Source organism: Passer montanus, unplaced genomic scaffold (genome assembly GCF_014805655.1).
Source record: "Passer montanus isolate IOZ18808 unplaced genomic scaffold, ASM1480565v1 scaffold20, whole genome shotgun sequence".
Lineage (NCBI taxonomy): Eukaryota > Metazoa > Chordata > Aves > Passeriformes > Passeridae > Passer > Passer montanus.
In genome coordinates, this window is record NW_024366592.1 from 7,178,672 (window position 1) to 7,199,935 (window position 21,264).

General features: G+C 39.6%; 1 protein-coding gene across 1 annotated transcript in view; it reads left to right on the plus strand.

The window, feature by feature from the left end:
• The first annotated feature begins 339 nt into the window (after positions 1-339).
• The window catches only part of CCDC91 (coiled-coil domain containing 91), a 117,483-nt gene continuing 96,558 nt past the window's right edge, over positions 340-21,264 (plus strand). The window contains exon 1 of the mRNA XM_039708185.1: positions 340-457. The gene's annotated coding sequence lies outside the window, so the exon portion shown is untranslated. The remainder of the gene's footprint in view (positions 458-21,264) is intronic.

A 21,264-nucleotide genomic window follows, 5' to 3' on the forward strand; every position in this document is an offset into this window, starting at 1 on the left:
GGGTGATGTCAGCCGTGATCCCAGCCAGCACGATTCCAGCCGTGATGCCAGCCGTGCTTGCAGCAGCTGCCCGGCAGGATCAGGAGCGGCGGGGCCGGCCCCGAGCGCGGCCGGGATGAGCAGCAGCACCCGGAGCTGCGGGGGCTGTTCCCGGCTTTAGGAGCTCCCTAAACACAAACAGAGCAGTCCAGAAAGTTTACAGAATAAATTCTGTTTATTCTCCAAAGGGCGCACAGCGAGGCTTCCCACAAACCGCGCTCAGGTGGTAATGACTCGCAATCTTTTGTAAAGCAAAACTCACACGGACCCGCCTATCTAATCCACGCTCTCCGCCTACCTAATGCATATTTATCCGGTGATGCAATCTTACGCAATGCTACAAACACAAGGTTGTTTCCTTCATTAAGCAACTCGTATTGTAGAAGTTATCTGACGCCATCAGTTGCGTTTACACAAGGTGAGACAACCCAGCCTGGGGACAGACAATCCAGCTCGGAGGCATCAAGGTGACCTCGGCCGCGGGGAGCGGGGGGGCGGCGGATCCACATCCGGGTGAGGCCGCGGCAGCGGGGACGGGCCGGGGCAGGCCGGCGGGAGCGGCGCTGGTCCCGGCTGGGTGCGAGCCTTGCCAGCCCCGGGTCAGAGCCCTGCCAGCCCCGGATCACAGCCCTACCCGCCCGGCTCACAGCCAGGAGCCGCGCTGGCCGGGCGGGCGGCAGAGCCCGGCTGAGGGATGGGCCCTTCGAGGTCCGGCTCCACCTGCCGCCGTTCTCCTGCCTCCAGCTGCTTGCAGCTTCATCTGCTTCCTCCTGCCTCCACCTGCTTCCACCTGCCTTCATTTGCCCTCACCTGGCTCTTCCTGCCAGCACCTGCCTTCTCCTGCCCTCCTTTTCCTGCTTTTTCCTGCCTTTTCCTACTTGCACCTGCCTTCTCTTTCCCTCACCCGCCCCCTCAGCTGCCTGCCCTGTCCGGGCCCTGCTGTGCCGCAGCACTGACCGCCTGTGTGGCGCTGGTGATGCCCTGAGTGATGGGGCATAAGGCTCGCTACAAAAGTGGATTTTAGAATTAGTACACAGGAGCCTGCCTTCCTTACTTGCGCTTTCCTTCTCTGCACCAGACAGGGTGAAAATTGGCATCCCTGTCAACGGGAGAACCCTTGGGGTAGTTCTCTAGCCCAGAGGTTTGGAAATCCTGGCTATGCGTTCTTTGCTCTTCTGCTTCCAAGGCCAAACTGTACATGGCCAAGTTTTCAAACATTGTCCCGAATCTTTTAGTCGTGAAATATCCTGTGTGATTTTTCAGAGGTGCGTGGGCACCTAGTGTCTGTTACTGTAAATGGAGTTAGGTGTTGAAGTATTCCTGAAAATCTCTCTGAATATCAGGCGTCTGAACCACTTTCTGTAAATCTGGTCTTTAAATATTTTAGGAGTTTTGAGACTTCTGGTTTGTGTAACAGGGTTGATTGTGTCCTCTTGATACCTCAGCGGTTCTGTGCTGGGATATTGTCATTATGAGCTCTGCCTGCAGCTTTGGTTCCTGTCAGTAGACTCTAGTTTATTTCATAAGCAGTTTTTCTTTCCTGTCTTAGCAATTCTTGTTGCCTATCAATTGCATACTGTGAACACCTCTGTAGCCACCTTACTGCAGCATTTTAGTGGAACTTCGGGTAGTGTTTGTCACAGTGCTTGAACACCTGTTTCAGTTTTGTTCTCAGCACTTCCTGGTTCTTTGCCCTTCTGTTCTTCAGATTTTGCTCTTCCACATATATTTTTTGAATATATGACCATGATCTGAGTGCCTCCACATCCATTTCTTGACTGTCTAAAGTAAATGTTGATGCAAATGTTGTAATTACTTCCTTGTTTTTCCTTCAGGGCCTATCAGTTTCTCACTCCCTAATACTGGAAGCAGACTGCTGACCATCCTCAAACACAGACTGCAGGGCAGACAGTGTCTGTTGAGTGCAGTAGTGCTCATGCTGGTAGGATCTGGAAGAAGAAAATCACAGTAGCATTCGAACAGGTGACGCTTGGAAGCTCAGTGAAGGGTAGATAATCCCAGAGCCCTTTTTCAGAGCCTCTTAAAGAGATTCTTAAGCATATTTTGAAAGGAAGACAATTAAATACAGGAGATAAGTTTATGTGCTCTGTGCCTCAGTGTGTCTGTGTGAATTATTCCACCAGTAACACTTCCTGCTGTTAGTCTGGGACATTGAAGCTGAGATGGTGATTTACTGAGGGGGTGGATGGGTCATGTGCACACCAGATTGAGACAATTGGCATTAAAATAGGGTCTGTTGCCTTTGGATTTGTTTTCATCCAAATCTTTCTCTGACCATTGTTATAATTAAGTTTAAGGCTTCCTACCAGCTTGATTCTACCTGGAATGGTTGAAAACTGAGCATACCAGATGACACATTTGCTTCTGTTGTGTTCACACAGAAACTGGATTTGGAAGCACAGTGATCAGACTGTGCCTCACTAGAACTTCCAGTGCAGTTTTAGTCCTTTTGCAACTGATAAGGAGCTCTTTTACTGTTTTCTGCATGTCTTTGAAAACAACCATGGGCTGTTGGGCTAGCTCCTTCACATTTCTTTCCAAGTGACACAGAGCTTGGTGAAGAATATCTGCTGTCTGGGTACTGTTAGCTGCTTCTGTGGTGTCAGGCTGATGACAACCATGCAGATTTAGAGATGCCAAAATGCAGTTATGCTTTGAGGCATATTTCTGCTCCAGAGGAACAATTGGATTGCAATCTTAAGGGAATAACTCCCCAAATCTTTACGACACTGCTGAGACAGATACCTAAGCGTAGCATCTCTCTGAGGGCTTGGCTGGATTACACTGAAAACCCAGCTTCCAGAAAAGCTTGAAACACCAGGTGGGAAAAGGCTTGTGGTATGATGGAAACACACTTTCTGTGAGTCCTGAAGTGTAAAGTTCACAGTGCCTTCCTGCCCACGTTCAGGTATTTGAGGTGTGGTTTGTGTGTGCAGGGCCCGATATCCTCGTGTGTGGTGTGATCTCCTGCTGTCCATCTGTGCAGTGCTTCATGCTCAAGTGCCCTTACAGGGAAGTTTTTTCTGCTCAAGGAAAACTAATTTGGTTATAATAATGAAAGAGAAAAATTCTTGTTAAACCCGTCTTGATACTCAGAACTTTTACTGCTGGGTTTTATTTTGTATGTTTGCTTTTTGTGTAGGGCTTTCCCCTCAGTACACTCCAAGTCTCAGGCTACAGAATGAATTTTAAGTCATGTGGACTAAATCTACCTTTTAGTGCAGTGTAAGTGGCAAATCATCTTAAAAAGTTTTTCAAGATGACTTTCAGGCACTGTATTTTAACAACTGTTACATTTCATTACTTTGTTACTTTGATATTTATAAATGTAAGAATATATCAGAAATTCAAAGTGCAGGCTTGTTTTTCTTTTTGCTACCTCATACTTCTAAAGACTTAAGATTTATGTGGAAATAACCCCTACTGGTGTTGGTAAAAATAAGTACCTTAAATTTGAAGGTTGGATTTATCTTTTCTGATAAGGCCTCTTGCAACCCTAGTCTTCCCTCATCACTTTTCATCCTTTAAGCAAAGTATCTGCTCTCCAGACCTGAGTCTTCAGAAGTAGTACTATTGTTATATGTAAAATTTAAGTGACTTGTAATTTTCTTAATGTAGGAGTATATTATCTAAACTTTCTTGGCATACAGTAGGATTTGTATTACTTTGTCCTGGAAAGTTGGGATTGACCAATGTGAAGAATTTTGCTTTTCTGCCATAGCAGGCTTTTTTTCCTTTTCATTGTTCAGTTGGCAGATTTATTTTAGGTGTGACTGAAATGAATTCTGGGGGTGCTGTCCATTCTTTCAATTAAACCATTAAAAATGTAAATTCCATTCTAGGGAGTGGTTGGAGAAACAGAATTATATACCCATAAATTTCTTTCTAAGTAATCACAGAGGACTTTCTGAATTAAGAAAAAAGTGAATTAAGTTTTTTTACTTACACATACAAGTGGCAATGGATGTTCCTCAAGTGGTTTTCAGGGATGTAATTTTTATAGAGTTTTTCTGCAGTTTTCCATCAGATTTATGTCACATCTGTGTCTGCCTTAAGTTTGTTGGCATTCATGAGGCTAAAATTTCCTGTGATAACCTTGTTACAGACACTGTCTAGTAAACATTCCCATCCTTTGAATCACAGCTAGAGGAATGGACATAATATATAAAAAGTTATTTTGGATCCTCAGAAAGAGAAATAGTTATCATACCTATATTATGCCCATAAGAGAAAAGCAGGTTTTTGTATTTGTCATTGGAATGATAAAAATTCATTCATTTGAACGTCTTTCAGAGAAGAATTTGGAAATGGATTTGGCTTAAAATATGTCTTACGTTTGCAAAAGTTTGAAGTTTTACTTTTAAGAAAATCGAGTATGTCTAAACTATAGTGCTAATTTAGTACAAAAAAAAAAAAACCACCTAAAATCTCAGGCAGTTTGTAGAACTCTTGAGGTCTTTAAAAATCTTCCACTCAGTGAAAATGATATAGGGCTAAATCCTGATTTTTAGGGCTTCCATGCACAACTGGGGTAAGTTTTAGAATGTATGGAGTTTTCACCTGTTTAGCATTTCCCTTGATTAAAGAACCAAATTTGAACTTCTTTATCTGATAACATATGGCATCATAATACTCAAATATTAAATAGCCAGGCGTCTTCACTTGTATTGAAACATAAGTCAGGTTCAGACCCATTCTTCCAAAGACCCATTCAGAACCATTCTTCCATAGACTCCAAGAATATTCCTCTCATTTTAGTGCAACCCTGGAAAAGATGGCAAATTTTTGTGCACATACATAAATTGATTTTAGGTACCTGTGCAACAGTAATGGTTGGGGCTGTTTGTTTCCTTTCAGACAAAGTAATTAAAATGCTAATGGCAGAGGTGGTTCCAAATTGAGACTTCAGCTTTCCTCTGGATGATAAGGCTGTAGCAGATCAATCAAAGCAATCTCTGCTGGAGGGTAGGTTGCTTACAGGAATACAGTTGGAATCTGGCACTAAGGGCTGACAGTATTTAAAACTTGGTATCTTTAAAAATGAAGGGTGTGCAAGCACATTTTGAAGTGCAAATCATCCAAACTCAAATTATTCCAGTGTGAAAACTAGTAATTTCAAGGTTGTAGCCTTGGATCTCTTATTAGAGCTTTTGCTTTTCCTTCAACGAAGGACTTAAAAATGGATTTAATGTGCTGTTATTTCTAGAAAAGCAGTTCACAGGGGCATTGCTATCAGTGTTGGAGCTGGCTGATTGGGTTTCGTTTTTGTGCATGCTGGAGAATTGCACTCTGGCTGGGAACCATGGCATTCATGAGAGTTCTCAGCACAGCCACACCAAAGCGCTGTGTGGCGTTGTGTGTTTCCCTGGTGGTCTAGTGGTTAGGATTCGGCGCTCTCACCGCCGCGGCCCGGCTAGCCGGCGCCCCTTCGTTCAGACCGACCGCAGCGCGTGAGAGCCACAGTGCTGCATCTTCTGGTCTGAGTGGCAGATGAAAAATTCACAAATGGCAATCATCTCTTTCAAGTGACAAGTGTATATGAAGATGGAGTGGAAATTCCATACTTCAGTACGGATATGGTAGAAAGCACGTCCTGTGAGGAGCAGCCAAGGACTTTGGGTTTGTCCGGTTTGGAGAGGGAGGCTGAGGGGTGCCCTCCATGAGGGTGGCCAGGCAGGGCAGAGGCGTCCGGGTCGGTGCCCCCGGCATGCCCATGTCTTGGAGTTGGACAATGCCCTTCCTAATGTTCTCTGACTTTTGGTGAGGGCTCAGGCGGTTGGACCAGATAATTGTTGTAGGTCTGTTGTAGCTGGAGCTATTCTGTTCTGTGAACACTCTGGGGAGGGGATGCAGCTGTGTGAGAGGATATTGAATAAATACGAGCTGAAAGGGATGACAGATGCTTGCCTTAAGCTGTGGACATTTCAAGAAAATCACTGCTGTAGACATCCTTGCTGTTGCACATGGGCTTTTGGACACAACAGCTGGAGGCAGAAGAAATCTGGAAGAAGGTGAACAGGTTTAGAGGTGCTTCATCAGTTAATAACCATGCTCACAAGAAAAGAATATGATCTGCAGCGATACAGGAGCTAACCTAGTGCTGGAAGTAGTTTAACATTTAAAAACCCAGCTGAACAAACCCCTTTGTCTGGGAAGCAGAAACTAACAATCCATTACATCAATTCATAAGCAATTTGATCTCAATATACAAGATTATGAAAGGATTCTTTGTAACAACTTTACAAGCCTTAAAATTGGAAGCTCATAAGTAATTTTTTTGTCTCCTTTCCAGGTGTTTGTGTTCAATTGAAATGATTTCACATAAAATTTAAATATTAAAAATAAAAAAAAAAACTTCCAAAGGTTCAGACATTATTTTGTTGTCTAAACTTCCATTAGATTGTAAATAAATAAATGTACTAAATATTATGAGTTCATTCTGTGTCTCCTTAAGATTTCTGAATAAAGTGAATGCAGGTGAAAGCTATCCAACATTTCTGTGTATTGTTGCAAAAACTGGGTCTTGTAGTTCTTTATTCCTAAATACTTTGCCAGAACCCACTGCTAGAATTTTTTTATCTTGACGTGAGTTTACAGAAAGATGGAATTGCTTTACTTTGAATTTGTTTTAGTATCCATTTATATTAAATACCTATGTTTTTACATAAGTATCTTCTGTTTATTGCAGAACACAGTGATGTTTGGGATTTTTTAAACATTTCTAAGGAAGAGAGACCTACAGTCAAGTTCTTTGTGCTAGGCTTACTTTTTTCAAGATTTTAACAACACATTACTGTGTTACCGTTCTTGAGCTTAGTGTGTGTGTATAGAGAGAAATAAAGTGGAAATCCTGTCTCTGAGGATTGGAATTTAGTGTAGATTTAGATGGAAACCAAAATATTTTAGCATGCATTTGCCAGTTAAGCTTTTAAAAGGACTTTCCATGGGGTGCAGCTTCTGAAATAGTGCAGTAGTGAGTTTCTGAAGAGGTTTCCACATGATGCACATGCCACAGTCAGCTTTGCTTTTAGTTCATAAGCTGCCACACTGAAAAATCAGTTTCTTGGCCTGATCAACACATACTGAAGAAAAGTTGTACTTAGTTTGAAATCATGGAATTGTTAAGGTTGGAAAAGACTTTCAAGATGGTCGGGTCCAACCATTAACCTCACACTGCCAAGTTCACCACTAACCCATGTCCCCAGGTGCCACATCCACGTGTCTTTTAAATGCCTCCAGGCTTGGTGGCTCCACCACTGCCCTGGGCAGCCTTTTCCAGTGCTTGACCATCCTTTTGTGGAAGATTTTTTTTCCCCCAGTATTCCATCTAAACATCTCCTGGTGCAGCTTGAGGCTCTTTCCCCTTTTCCCGTCTCTTGTTCCCTGGGAGCAGAGCCTGACCCCCATCTGGCTGCACTCTCCTGAGTTGTGGAGAGCCAGAAGGTTCCCCCCAGGCATCCTTTTCTCCAGACCAAACATTCCCAGCTCCCTCAGCCACTCTATTCACTAGTCTCTGGGCTTGTTCACCCAGCCATTTATTTTACCCAGCAAAGAGTGTACAGTTCAAGCCAGGAGCAGCCAGTTTCTCTAGGTGAAGACATTGGAAAAAGGTAAGTTCTACTAAAGTCCAGATAAAAAAAATCCAAAGCCTTTCCCTCATCCAAAATGCAGGTGACCTTGCCACAGGAGATCAGGTCAGATCCTCCTTCTGTTTGTAGGTGGGAGAAATACTTCTAATATCCAGCCAATTGGGACCTGCCTAAATAGCCAGGACTGCTGGTACGTGGTTGGAAGTAGCTCTGTGGGCTCTCAGCAGCTTGCTCAGCACCCTCAGGTGGATCCCAGCCAGCCCTGTAGATCTGTTTGTCTGAGAGGCACAGCAGCATCATCTTCTGGAATGTGGGCGTTCATTCTGCTCCCTCTCCCTCTCTTCCAGCTCAGGGCTGGCCACCATGGGGATACCTTGGTCTTGCTAGTGGAGACTGAGGCCAAGACAGCACTGAGTACCGCAGCCTTCCAGCTCAGGGCTGGCTACCATGGGGATACCTGGTCTTGCTAGTGGAGACTGAGGCCAAGACAGCACTGAGTACCGCAGCCTTTTCCTCATTCTTTCTCACTGTTATTTTCCACTGCATCCAATGAGGATGGAGATTTAGCCCTCCTTTTCTTCTTTTTGTATTTATAAAATCATTTTTGTATTGTCTTTTGTGGCAGTGGCCAGGTTAAATTTTAGTTGGGCTTGGGCCCCCCTGAATTCCTGCCTACAGAACCTCATGCCCTCGTTGCAGTCCTGATTCCCCTCTGCTGGGTTGGATTAAAAGGGCCAGCATCATGAGACTTCTCCAAGTCCTTTAGAGAATATTTCATCTGTCTCCATCCTGGTTGGGTGGGCTGTAACATATTCCCACTGGGGTATCTGCCTTGTTCACCTTTCCTCTGATTTTTACCCAAAACACTTTCTGCCCCCACCTCCCCTTTTTTCTTCTTCTTTTTCTTTTTTTCTTCCCCCCTCGGGACAAGTTCCTGCACATTTGTTTAGCACTGACGGACAATAGCATTGTAAACTGACTCTGGAGGGCGTCTCAGAAACTGAGTTTAAAACCACTTTTGTTTAATCCACTTAAAAAATATTCTTACAGAAATTCAGAGTTAATCACAGTGCGATGAATGATAAAATGAGATACTGATACTACGAGATTAAATTTATTATTAGGAGCTAAAAAATAGATTCTGCTTTACAACTTTCATAAATACTTTTTCTAATTAAAGAGTGCTCAAAAAGTGTGTGATACAGCTATTTAACTTCCATCAATATTGAAATTACCTGGGATTCAGTTGAATTATCCTTACAAATGCACTTATGAACTGCCTTTAATAAAGAGGCCTGACTTGCTCACTTGTTAGGGTTGAAAGAATGATATTGCTTTAAGAATCTTTAAGTGGAGAAGAGACAAGAACTAATATGCTTGAAAATTTCAAAAACTGAATCAAATTATAATTATGTTTGGAAGCTGTTTCATTTAAATTGACTGTGTGCCCTGAAGACTTTTCTACACATAGATCCTTTTGTTTCACTATCTGAAAATAAGTGTGTTCTTTGTCTTTCTCTTTATATATATATACCTATATTTAGGTACACACACCTGTGTTGCTCCAGTTCTATTTTCACAGTTGAGCAAAGTTAGTTGTTTCTTTGGGTTTTGTTTTGTGTTTGTTTTTTTTCTTTTTTATTATAGCAAGTTGAAATAATGTAGTGTAAATCCCTAGTACTTTCAGAGCATACATTTAGAAGTTAGCCACGTTTGTCATTCATTTATGAGGGACCAAGGTAATACTGTTAAAAAGTGAACTTATCAGTAAAAGGTTTCAAAATGTTTTTACAAGATACTGGCTTGCTAAATTACCTTAATGTATTCCAGAGTGTGTTAAAGAAAGGTGGAAGAGGTTAATTTATTGAGTTATTGTGATGTGAACTGTATAAAGACATGTTTTTAGTAAAACAGATGAATATTGACTAGCAAGAGTACTCAAAAATAGTTACAAAAATGTAAATCACTTTTTACGAATTATGATCTAGATGTAGTATCTGTAAAACACACTTGGAAATGAAGTAATTCTCCTTCTAACATACTTGAATTTCTTTTTCTTTTTTTAAAAAAAGGAAAAAAGTTAACAAAGTTGTTGCAAAAGCAGAATACATTTTGATTGTAAATGGTTGTCTTCCAGTAACATCTATGCTAAAATCTTTCCAATTTCCTCATAGTGTAATCTGATTAGACTATCGAGTTAATAAATAAGGGTTTTGTGGAGATTTTTTTAAGATTTTTTTAATGTTAATTTTTTTGTCAGCATTGAATCCCATGGAAAAATTATTGTATTTAAAAAGTTATGTGTATTTAACCTGGTTTAACTCTACATGACTGCAGAATATGTGAAGTTGGTCAAGCTAACAAAGGATGGAACACTGACAGTGTCTTTGGTACATCAGGGGCTAATGATTTGTTTTGGGTTATTAATCCAGTCCAGGTTCCTCCATAAGGTTTGAATTATAAACCCACACCCCAAATAAAAAAGTGAGGGAAGGCTGAAAGGAGACCAGCAGTCTCAGAGTTGAGTTTAGTTCTAGTCTTAGGCAGACTAGAACAGGCAGGCTCCTGGTCAGAATTCTGGTGCCAGCCAGCCAGGCTCCCTCCTGAGCAGCTGCTCTCATGAAGTGCACTGGGTTTGAATTTCTTAAAATTATTTTGCCATTTAAAAGGGTTTTTTATTTGTTCTTATTTAGTGAAATGCTTTGCAATATTAATTTTCTGTGTAAGTTGTGCAGTGTGCAATGTTTGTCCTGGGGAAAGTAGTCATTTGATGATAGGAATAACCTATTAATTATGAGTGAAGGAAGATAGTTGTGAGTTTTTTAGTTGATTTTTTTTTACAATCATATATTTTAAAAGATGGCTGGATTATCTTGAGGATGGCCATTCACATACATTTCTTTGTCAAAGCTTCTACAGAAGATTATAGTTATCACCTGAAACTTTAAATTGCTAAATGTGTTGGGTTTTTTTAATTACTATTGAGTGTAAGTGTAGGGCATTAATGGTTATTGTTGTGATATTCAAGTTTTTTCTTGCTGACTTTAGTCAAGCAGAACTTGTTTTCATTGGGAATTTTGCTGACTGAAGACTATGTAATTGCCCAGTAATTAACATAGTTAAAAGATATCACTCTACGTGTAGTTTGCACTTTGGAACCCAAATGTTCTGTCGGTTTTCGCAGCATTGCCAGAAGGGATACTTTTGCATAGCAATTTGAATAAATTTCAGTAGTTCTCTTTAAACAGTTCTGGTTTCAAAAGCCATTAGGCTCTGTGAATATATAAGGCCCTTGTTACCTTAAATAATTCCATGAATTCTCAAATATATTATTTCTAATTTCACTGTGTGCTTCTGTAAATAATTGTCCTCTACAACTTGTTACTGTTTTGTTCTGGTACATGTATTCTACATGCATAGAAGTTTTATACTTTAGGATGAATATCTGTTAGGCATGCATTTACTTCCAGTTTAGCAAAGGTCTTAGAGCACTTACAGAATTGTGGTTTAAAATAAATTAAAGCTGGGAGAAGGAAAAATTGGTTTCTTTTAAACTGAGAAGATGTGGAGCATTTTGCTTTTGTCTGTTTGTTTGGGGTTGGGGGGGAGTTTAACTCTTCTTGAATAAGGAAATAATTTTTTGCTTAATTGTTAACTGATGTGCGATATTCTTGGTATGTGCCCTCCTCATTTACTTGGTCCTTAAATGTCCTGGTAACTTGCTGAGTATGGAACCCCTTAGGAAACGTCTCCCTCTTTCTGAGAAGGGCCTGGTAGTTCTGACAAATATTTGTCAAAAGCTTTGGGCCTGGAGAAGAGCTGTATTCTAGAAATGCATAGCATAAAGAATCAACTTGAAGTGATAAATTATTTTAAAGTATTGTGATCTGATTAAAAGAAAAGCATTTAGGTGTTGAACTCAAATCCTGTTTTCGCTCTGGCCTAATCTGGAATCTCTGTTTGCAGCTCCCTCAGCATATTCCAAAGGCATTGATGGCAATCAGCCCTTCCTGTGACAAATAAATATTTTATATTTTTTGATTGCAACAGAGAACATACAATTATGATAATATCCATTTGGTCAAAGGTCATGTGATGAAAAGTGTTGTGTTGCATGCTTAGGAGCAGACCAAAAATGAAGATGAAAAAAAGGAAGATAATGTGCACAGACATTCTGGCAGCAGTGTTTTCTGTTGGAAAGCACATTAGCATTTTCATTTTACTTGTTTGTGAGTTGGGAGTTGGACAATGTGAAGCCTCTCCAGTTTGCTTCATAAGAGTCATATGAAAAGGAATTTTAAGTCATGTTGTGAGTTGCTTCTTCACAAACCAGACCATCTCTTTGGAGAGCATGGAAAATCAAGTTAATCCGCTTAATATGTGAACAAAAAGTCATCAAGTCTTCTTTTTAAGTATTAGCAAAGGGAACAAAAGGTGCAATGATGATCCATTCTTCTTTCTGTGTGGGAGGGGGAGTAATAACTGGCTTTTTCTGCTTCTAACAGTATATCTAGAGCTTTCAAACAAAGGATTAAAAGGGTTTTTTAAATGACCAGTTGTGTTGTATTTCAGTTTTTGCATTTTAAACTTCCATAAAATCTGAATTTCTAATAGGTGATTGGGGTGAAATGAATATTATTAGCGTTATTTAAGGCTTTCTTTTTCAAGACCAGCAACTGAGTAATATAAAATCAGAAGGACTTGAAAATCTGAGACATAATGCCATGTCAGAGAAATAGGTTAGTATCTTTTTCTTGCCTGAAATGAGTACCTTGTCCTGTGAGAGGTGCTGTGTTTTCAGGGTTTGGAGGAAGCTGAGGGGAGTTGTTTTATTAATTGAAAAAGTGAGTCTTCCAGTCCATTAGGAGACATAGAGGAATGATAAAAGAATGCTGTGCATTTTTATTTAGTACAATCCTATCTTAATTAATGTATTTATTTAGTATAATCCTATCTTACCATATGCTGCTGATTTTGTGGGGTTTTTTGGTTCTTTGCGGTTTTTGGTTTGGTTTTTTTTTAAGTGTCCATGGTCATGTGTCAGCTTTTCTAACACAAGATTAGAATAACTTGTACACACTGACATTTCACAATTTTTGTGAACTGTCTAAAGAGTATCTTTTTCATAATATTTAGCTATCAGGTGTATTGATTATCCTTTATATTTAGATATTTACTATCTTATTTTACTATTAATTAAGAGAAAAAAGGTAAAGATTAAACATTTTTAAGGGCATAACAAGATGATCTACAGAATTTTTCTTTTTTTATTTAAAGATTCTTCTTCTTGTGAAGGAGTGTTGGTTTTTAGAATAAGTGATTCACTCAGCACCAGATTTTCCTAGGTAGTGCATCATGCCAAAACCTGGTATTACCCTGGGTTTGGTTTTGTTTAGTTGGGTTTTTTTTCTTTTTATTTTCCTGTAAAGCATATATTCCTTCTTAATGTGAAAGGTCTTGAGCACTCTTTCATAACATTAATGACATTTATTAGTGCAAGTTACCACACATCCATATGAGCATGCATTCAAAGACTAGATTTTTGTTTGACATGTTGTTATATTAAGTGGTGTTGCTGTTGCTCTTACTGTTACTAAGATTGTGTCAAACCTTCTATTTTCACATACCTGTTCTGTGACAAAGTTCGCTTGAGGCAGAACTTGGTGCCTTTTACTCTTGGAAAGCTTCTCCATTGTGCAAACACCTCTTTTTAAGTTCTGTTAAAGCACATTACTGTGATTTGCTGGTAAAAATAATTGATTGCATTTGCTAATGCTGCTTATTAACAGTAACATGGAGAAGCAGGAGAATTTCAGTTGTCAGTCTGAGTTCTTGAAGCTCTATAATATTTTAAGTGGGAATGCATTTGAAACATGTGACCCTTTCTTTTTGCTTTTAAACTCTCCATTTCTTAAGTTTATCAGACATGAACTGTAGAAGAAGGCCATGGTTTGTTCTAGCATTCCCAAACTCTTAACAGGAGGCGTTTCTGTACCCTCTATTTGCTTCTAGGTAGAAAGATTGTGTTCCTAAATCAGTGCTGTAGAAAAATCAAGCATATAGTTGGAGTGACTGGTTATGTGAAATTCTTGGAACTGATATTAGCTCTTCTCTTTAGAGGGAAGCCCTGAATTGCAAAGCACCATGTCTTTTCAAAGGCTGAGAGGAGGATAAAGGCTGAGACTACTGAAATTGACTCAAAGAGCTATTGATTCATAATAAAGCGTTAGACTTTTCTTTTTGAGAAAAAGAGTTGTTATTTGTAATTGTCTTGCCATGTTCATGATCAAATAATACCATTTAATGATTCCTAGGAAAGGTTTTGAATAAATTAATGAATTAACAAAGTAATTTATTACTTCCAAAGAAGAAGAATCCGCATGCAGTTTTGCTTTCTCGTCGGGATATTTTTCCTTAATGCCAAAAGTTCACCTCAGCCTTTTTCAAGAAACATTTCTGTGGGGTACAAAGATTTATGTAAGACATTTTTTCTTTGAACTCATGATGAAAATAATTCTTAGAAACATAAAATCATACAATAGTTTGGGTTGGAAGTGGTGTCAAAGCTCATTCATTTCCAACCCCTGCCATGGTCAGGGGCACCTTCCACTATCCCAGGATGCTCAGAGCCCCATCCATCCTGGCCTTGGGCACTTTGAGGGATGGGATAGTCACAGCTTCTCTGGGCATCCTGTGCCAGGGCCTCACCACCCTTACAGGGAAGAATTTCTTCCTGATATCCAATCTAAGCATCCTCTCTGTCAATGTGAAGCCATTCTGCCTTGTCACTCCAGGCCCTTGTCAATAGTCTGTCTCCATCTTTCCTGTGGGCTCCCTTCAGGTGCATTTCATTAGGCTTTCACTTTTTATTCCTCCCACAGCAATGAAGATTCTAGAGCTACTCTTTCCCTTTCATGCTCCTCTCTTGAGGTTGGTTCTTCTGCCATCAGCAAACCCACTCTGAAATGATCTTGGACAGATGTTGGTAGTTATGAGTACGGTTCAGCTGAAGAACAATGTCAAAAGTGGATTCACTTTTTCTTTTAATGATACTCTTGTGGATCAAACTGAATACATTGAAACAAAGACCATCCATGGAAGGAGCATTTGGAAGTTTTCTAATCCAAACCACTGTGTAAAGCAGATCTGGTTAGAACAGGTGGGTCAGGGCCCTGTCCAGTCAAATTCTTTGTGATTATCCTCAGGAATAACTCTTTGTGGTAGGGTGATTCTTCAGGGTAATTCCTTGTGATTATCCTCACGTCCAACATCTTTGTGGGCAGCCTGTTCCAATATCTGGTCACAATTTTCACTATTCCAGCTTCTGTCCTAAGAGTTTTGTCCTAATCCCAGTGCAGCTCTGAGAGCAGCCTGGCTCTGTCTTTTAGAGGCCTGTGTTCAATTTATGGGTTCCAGTAAAATTAGAATACTTCAAGAATAGGAGTTTTTAGTCTACCATGGTCACTTTTTCCTCAAGCATTTGTGGGACTCATAGTGTCTGATCTTTGTGACCTAATTAGCACGTGACAAGTCAGGCTTTTCATACCTTTCTCTTTTTTAAAATTATTTTTATTTTGTTGTAGAATACAAACTAAATTCCAGACCTTCTGATTATGATTAGTCTGAATCAGGTTTCAGAGATAGTTGTTCTGGACTAGATGTTGATTAATTGTATGTATTGCCTGGCTGTACTTAACACAAATGTTTAATTCCAGTTTAATTCAAGCTGCTTTCTGAGATTTTTTTTTGGAGTGGTGGGGAGAAGAATTGGCAAAAGAAAAGGGATTTCCTCCAAAGCACAGTATGTTTGAATTGTATCCAATTTGCCAGAATTCTCACAAAAGTTCTTGTGCATTTTGTAAAAATGTGTGGCTTTTGAAGGAAAAGGATATTTGTGATAGAGAAAGCTTAGAGAAGGCCAATAGAGAAATGTGGAAAATAGTTAACTGTGTGATTTCTTATTTTTATAAAGCAAAAACTAGCCTTTCCATGTTCTGGTCACAAGAAACCAATTATAATGAAGACTGAAGCTCTAACCCTTGAGTTCCTGAAATTGTTAGAATTAAGTCTTGGGAAAGATAGGTTCTGCAGGTATTGAAATATGCTGAATAATACTGTATTTTAATATTTCTGCTGGAGTAGGTAATGTATTACTTGAGACTATCTTTGGATATCTAGAGAGAAGAAGCTGGTATTTTTAAAGTAGATGATTGTCAAAGGTGGGGGAAATCTCATAGAACATGGGTTTCCCAGTTTTCTCTGTTAGTTTCTTCTAGGATATGGTTGAGACATTGACAGTTTTTGAGTATGGTTTCCACACAAGGCTGTGGTGCTGTAGGTTGTTTTTTTTGCCCCCTCCTATTTAATAAGTGAATTTGAAAACCAGTAGTTGCCCTCTCTGTAGGAGCTCTCAGAGCTCATTTTCCGCTTGTGGGTAAAAGTGGAATTCTTAATTTCTTTTTGTGTGGTTGTGTTTGAACTATGGAAGCGAAATGGACTTCAAATTTGTGTTTCATTGTTTTTTCCTGCTTTGCTCACTGTTTAAAAAAGCCAAAAGGTATATGCTGAAGAATAGTGCCCTCAAAGTCTAAAGAAATTTTTGTGGAATTGATTTTGTGGATTATCTTCATACCAGTTTTTGTGGAGTTTCTGAGGATTTTTCTCATACAAATTCAGTACCTTGAAGATGACAATATTATTTCTAATGATTATTCAAGTTTCTTTAATAAAGGCTATATGAAACTCAGGTGTTTATTTATACAGTGTGGTTCTTTTTCCTTCTGAAAAGGCTTTTAAAATTTGGAGAAGCAGATATGGAAGTCGTAAAAATCATGTAAGATGGTCTTGCTACATGAAGCTGATACAAATGCTACAGCTTTTTCTGTAACTGTTTTGTTACTTGCAGCATTGGCAACTGAAAGTAGAGTTATTTAAAAATTATTGGTGATGCTAGGTGTGGAACATCACATCATAGGATATGGAATCTTACATGCTTTTTGTAGGATCTGGATCTTTCACTTCAGGGGGTCTCCTGACAAAAGGACCTAAGTGGTAGAAAAAGTCCCCTTCCCTTCCCTTCCCTTCCCTTCCCTTCCCTTCCCTTCCCTTCCCTTCCCTTCCCTTCCCTTCCCTTCCCTTCCCTTCCCTTCCCTTCCCTTCCCTTCCCTTCCCTTCCCTTCCCTTCCCTTCCCTTCCCTTCCCTTCCCTCTTTCTTTCTCTTAAATTTACTGAAGGAATTGATAGGAACAGTTTTAGGTATTGTAATTTGGTTTATAAATTCTATTTTGTGTACATTGATCCTTGACTTTTATTGTCTCATTCCTTAGTGTGCTGTTCTCATCTCTAAGCATTGAAACCTGGAAACTTTTCAGAATAAATGGATCAATGGTGAAAGGTGAATAGGAAAAGAAAATTCTCTGGGTGTTTTCTCCAGTGCTTGATGACTGCTGCTGCTTCTTAGACCAAAGTCTCAGTCCTTGCAGCTATTCTGAACTTGACTGTGTGTGGCTTTAGGCAGTTTCAGAGCTAACCTTGCTTTCAGGTTGGGTTGCATGAGTTGTCCTGAGAGGCTTTGCAGACCAAATTGTGATTACTTTAATGTTGGGCTGCTGTATTAGGGCTGTGGAAGAAGATTCATTACAATGGGCTGGGCTTTAATTTTTTTCTTAAAAGTACCATAGATTTGAGTGGAATCAGTTGTAATGTAAGCATCTGCTACGGCAGAATAGATGGGTGTGCAACAACTGTCTTTTTTTGGGTTTTGTTTTTTTTTTCTATTAGAAAAGTTTTAACATTACTTTATGTACTAAGTGCTTATTGAGTCAGTACTGGAAGTGAAATCAGAGAATAATTTAGGTTAGAAGAGACCTTTAGGATCATTGAGTACAACCATTAACTTCCCACTGCCAAGTCCAGCCCTGAACCACATCCCCAAGTGCCACATCTGCTTGTCTTTTAAATACCTCCAGGGACTGTGATTTAACACAGCCCTGGGCAGCCTGTTCCAATGCTCGACAACATTTTTGATGAAAAAAATTTCCCTGATATCCAATCTAAATCTCCCCTGGCACAACTTGAGGCCATCTCCTCTTCTCCTATCACTTTCTGCACCCTCCTGTAAGGGAGTGGTAAGGACTGATAATATTCCCCTGAGATTCTTTTTCTCCAGGCTACATGAACCAGCCTCAATTCCCAGGAAAAAATTGCTGTGACAGATTCTGTGTTGTCTTCTTCTTCCCCATAACCTTGAAGTATCTTAATTCTCAGTGTGGGTGGGCGGGCTCCTGTCCCCTGTTAAAATGAAGATGCTAACAGCCCTGTCACTGTGCCTTTCACTCCGGGAGGTGACCAGCACTCTGCTTCCTGGCAGGGCAGGTTTCCCACATGTCCCTTTTCTATGATGGGGTCCACACTGGAACATGATGGAGAATACGGAATGGAGAAATTTCATAGAATTGAGAAATTTTGTATTTGGTCAAATTTTCAGCATTGTTATCAGTTAAATTTATAGTGAATTACTAATACATTTGGTGTTGCCTGGTTTTCACTGACTTATGGTGGGGCAGGACACACAACGTGCAGAATTGTTAGGGTAGTTTTTCTTCCGTAGGAAATTCTACAAATGCTCTAAATGTATTTTAGTTTCCATTATGCTTTGCATTCATATTCTGTTCTTTCTTGAGCTAGGTATCCTTTGGGATATGTGTCTTCTGTAATTAAATTTTTCCAATTAATGGCTTAGTAGCCATTATAAGTTCTTAAGATACCAAATGCATATCCTGCAGCTGTAACTGATAAGATCAGGAGGAAAGCCTGTATCAGCCAGGTAAAAAGAAGGAAGTTTGTTCCTGAATTTTAAAATTTATGAGTGGTACTTAGAGTTTTGGTGAAAGCCATGGGGAAAAGTACATGTGAGGTAGTTAGATCTTGGTGATACAGAAATTTAGCATCTGCCCTGCTCTTTATCACAAAGGTATTGTCACTGTACATGCTTTCTAAATTACGTCTTTTTAGTTTTGTTTTATTGTGGCTTTTTTGGTTTTCTTTTTCATACATATATATATATATATATATAATTTTTTTTTAACATCTCACATACTTATCCTGAGTAGTCTTTTTAGACCCTGCAGTATTGGCCAATAATTTATTCTTCAAATGCTGTGGTCTGTGTTATGTCCAGTCAAGGGACAGCTAATGAGCCTGTCCTGGACTGAACACATTGGATGAGGCATTTAGAATGAAAGTTTTTTTTGGTTTTCTTTTTCGTATATATATATATATATATATATAAAATTTTTTTTTTTTAACATCTCACATACTTATCCTGAGTAGTCTTTTTAGACCCTGCAGTATTGGCCAATAATTTATTCTTCAAATGCTGTGGTCTGTGTTATGTCCAGTCAAGGGACAGCTAATGAGCCTGTCCTGGACTGAACACATTGGATGAGGCATTTAGAATGAAAGTAAAACTGACAGGTTGTCACAGATAGGGAGTTACCCTAGGGTTTGCCAGAAATACAAATGCAGCAGCCCCACCCTCAGGCAGCTCCACACACACCATTCTGACAAAACAAAAAGTCAGTTTTTCCATTAAAATGTACAAAATTCGGCCTCAAACTCAAATTTATAGGCCAGGTTAAACAGAAGTCACTTGATTGTACCTGCCAGAATCAGATCTCTATTACCTAGACAAATTTTGATTGTCAAGACTTGATTAATTTGAATTCTCACTAACCAGAGTGGGATGTGAATGAGGAATTCTTCCTAATTCACCATTTGGTCTTTCCACCACTTTTGCCTTTTAGATGTGAAGAATACCAGGATTTCTTGTTGGATTACAACATTCTTTCTTCCCCTCTAACTGTTGGAATGGGAAAGAGGGTCTTTTTTTCCCAACTTACATTTTTCTGCCTTATTTCACTCCACCACTTTTGCCTTTTAGATATGAAGAATACCAGGATTTGTGGTTGGATTACAACATTCTTTCTCCCCCCCATAACTGTTGGAATGGGAAAGAGGGTCTTTTTTTCCCAACTTACATTTTTCTGCCTTATTTCATGGGAATGGCTCTTGATCTTCCTGTGTATAAAAACATGCTTTTGGTGTGTCTGTTAGCTAAGTGCATTTCACAAAGTTGTCATGACCTGTTTTAGGCTGCTGGCCAGGCTTTGGTGACTGTATTTGGCACAGGAAAGCTTGTGAGCTTCTCAGGTATGAGAATAAATCTGAATAAATCCAACATGCAGCCTTACCAGCCATGCAGGAGAAAGTCTTGAGCAACCTCATCTGAAATGCAGTGTTGACCCTGCTTTGAGCAGGAGCTTGGGTTGGATGACCTGCTGGTCTGAGTTTTGGCAGAATTTACTGTTCCATTTGGTGGATTCAAACTTGTTGATAAAACCTTCTCAAAATTCAGTGGCTTGCATATTCGTTGTCCATGGAAAGTTTCCTTCTTTTCACGGCATGTGACTGGAGAGCTTCTCAAGCCTTTTAGGACATGACTGTCTGAGAACTGCAGTGTTTTGGAAATGACCTGGGCTGGATGACCTACTGAGTCTTTTCCAGCCATAATTTCTACAACTCTGTAATTTTGAGGTTGACTTCTTGTTGCCCAATTTTACAGTTACTTAATTCCAGTATCGGGCATATTTCAAGAGACCACATTTAGTCATGGTAAGACTGTGTGGGTTGTTTTGTCTTTTTCTGTTATTTTTCAAATCCTGAGGATTGTCAGCACTTAATGTATTCTTTCCTATTCCGGTGCCACAAATAATGTTCCTGCCCTGTGAGGAAAGAAAAGTCTGATTCCCCATTTTGGAATAGATGGTTGATTTAAAGAACTTACTCCCAGATTTGTTGCAGTTCTAAGGAGAGGTGTTAGGCTACTTCTGTTATTCATTTGTACCAGAAATGCATTTCCATCATGAGAATAAGGGATAGAATTGAGAAATTTTGTATTTGGTCAGATTTTCAGCATTGTTATCAGTTAAATTTATAATGAATTATTAATACATTTTTAGAGCTAAATGCACATGTACTTTGAGGATTGTGAATGTCTCCTGTTTCTTTTTCTAAACATTATCTATTACATTGATGTGGCCCCTTTCCCTGCACAAGGCTCCCTTTTTATGCAAGAAGAGATCATAGTTTGGGAAATGCATTGCCTAATAAGAACTCTTGCACCAACACTCTCTGAAGAGAACCTTAGCCTTTGAGTTTTTGAAGTGCCTTATATCAGCACTCCTCAGGATTTATTCCGTGCTTTCTATCCTAATCTGCTGCCTGCATATTTATGACACACGTCAGCCTTTGAGTTTTTGAAGTGCCTTTTTGAGTTTTTGAAGTGCCTTGTATCAGCACTCCTCAGGATTTATTCCATGCTTTCTGTCCTAATCTGCTGCCTGCATATTTATGACACACGTCAAGTTTCTGGTATTTTTAGATTTTTTTATTTTTTTTTTTGTCCACAGCAATTAAAGCATGGAAACAAATCAGGATTTCATTTTGAAACAAAGGTGCTTATATATGTATGAATATATGTTATAGACACCCAAACAGCAAACAGACCTAGAATTCTCTCACCTGGGACAGAATCACTTGGCCTGGAATTCCTGTG